This window comes from Macrobrachium nipponense, chromosome 42, assembly GCF_015104395.2.
Source record: "Macrobrachium nipponense isolate FS-2020 chromosome 42, ASM1510439v2, whole genome shotgun sequence".
NCBI classification, from domain to species: Eukaryota; Metazoa; Arthropoda; class Malacostraca; order Decapoda; family Palaemonidae; genus Macrobrachium; species Macrobrachium nipponense.
Window position 1 is genome coordinate 2,971,021 of NC_061103.1, and position 2,459 is coordinate 2,973,479.

The window sequence follows — 2,459 nt, forward strand, 5'->3', positions numbered from 1 at the left end:
AAACACGTCTCCAGTGCTATCGCAGTGACGTCATTGAAAGGGGGCGGATCGTTGTGACGTCATAGCACGCTGCGCGCTACGGAAATACCGTTTACATGTGAGCTGTGCTGTCAAGTAACGAACGAACCATAAACGCATAACCTGCTACGTTACTTTTGCGTTATGGTAGACAATAAGAGAGGATTCTTCAGTAAACAAATAACTCTCCCGAGTCCCCTCAACGCCTGCGTAGTAGTACCATTACACCACTTTGGTTAATCAAGGCCGGATTAAAACTTTAAAGTATAACTCGCCAAGGGACAGGCATGCTGACAAGGTTCTGAAGTTTGTAGATTGAAAAGTCTACGTTTTGTATACTGGCCAAAGTTTTTTTTTTAAGTAATAACCTAAACTGGGCGTGTTGTCGTGATCGCGAAACCACGGCAACATACGCGTAAGCAACACGTTCAGTCCTACCCATTGGATATACGTTCTTAGAGCAGCGGACGGGGAGGAGGAGTTGATGACTAGACAACGTCGCATACTCCCAGTAGTGGACGGGACAGTCAGAGATAGAGTAATATCTTCCTCTGTCAGTGTATACGATACTTATCGTAATCGTCTTTTATTTGGTGCTCACGTAAACAGGAATTCCTTGCCATTGATACAGGCGTAGCAGTGAAACGTATACCAGTGTCCTCCATCAATAGTGTGAGTAATTTTGCTGTGTATTTGTGTCATATGCTTACATAGATTTGCTTGCCGTTCGTCCTTGTGCCCCACAAGAATGTATACATAGAGTGTACTACTTAGTATACGCTAGACCATATCTGTATGCTGCATCTTTTCTATATGAATGCATCGCAACTCCGTTTGAAGTGAATTATTCGCCGTCACTGTAACATTGACTGCACTGTTTAGGTTATTGCTATACGAAGTCAAAGCCAGTAGTCACTGCGGTTAAAAGTAAAACAAACGGCGTGAAAATAAAGTGATGAATAATTCATTGATAACGGTTATCATTGATGTGCAGGTTTAACTGATAAAATTGTCTCTGCATCATATCCGCTCTACGTGAATTCATGTAAAACATCGTTTACTGCTGTTGTCCTTGACAAACTAAGTACGGATCATGTGTCGCTGGGGTACGTAGACTATGCTTTTCATTCAAGTTGTCTTTTGATAGGAGAAAGGGGCTTGCTAAGTGCACGGTCGAGTACGAAGCTTTCAAGTGCACGACATACCTAATACGTACGTACTCCACCCAGCTCTCGTTCGTTTGAAAGCACACCCGTTATATTATCCCAGTTGGGACCTTGCCCGCTACCCAGTAAGATTTATTTTTCCTCAATGCAAATATGTGGCCCTAGAATGTCCGATGAAATCCGCAGGTCGTGCATGCCATAACAACGTTTAACTGATCTCAAACTGGCTTTTGTGTGTGTGTGTGTGTGTGTTTAGTAAGAAAAAAAAACGCATATAATGCTGTAATGTGACTGTCAGCCACGACCCGGTGGTGTCTTGGGGTTGTTGGCACCTATAGCAGTGCCAGATGCACGATCATCATGGCAAACTTTAACCTGGAATGAAATGAAAACGACTGAGTTTAGAGGGTTGTAATTTGGTATTTTTGGTGATTGGGGGTTAGGTGATCAACTTACCAATCTGCAACCCTGTAGCGTCAGTATTTTTTAAGGTCTGAGGACTGACCAAAAAAAAAAAAAAAAAAAAAAAAGTATGGACGTAGACAAAGCCATCTCAGTGGTTTTAATTTACGGAAAAAAAGGGGAACTTAACAAAATGTTTATTTACATCTGACGTCAACACGTGCTATAGAATATTTTTTTCTTTGATTTTTATTCTTATACTATGTTTTTTTTTTCCATCTGTCCATCCGCCTGTGGTGTTTGCGCATGGTAACACTGCGTCCCGGGCTTTAAATAATATTCCATTTCGAATATTAACGGTGTAATTCGCATACATTAAATTATTACAACACTTTTCAGTTTCAATTGTTCACCCAGATATCCTTTCATTTACCTAAAACTTAAACATAGCGTACCTATTTAAAGCCCGGGATGCAGTGTTACCATGCGCGACCACCACAGGCGGATGGACAGATGGAAAAAAACAAAGAGTATAGTGACCCCCAAGGGTTTCAACCCTGTATGCATATATTGAATTTGCTATTGATCAGATAGTGTAATATATTGTACGTAAAGGAAAGTTAATCTATCCTAATTTGTCAGTCCAAATATTAATCAATGTAAATATTTTTTTTTCTATATTTTTGATGAATTTGCATCACTTTCACCTTGTTCATTTTTTATCTAGTACAGCTCTCATATCGTTCAAGTTCGTTGTGTTAGTAGTAAAAGTAACGTGAAGATCATGCGTACGCCTCAACTTATCAAAAGTTCCTCGTTGGACGAGTGGGTTTGCGTGCTCGATTACCGATCTCGTGGGGTCCTGGTTCGATT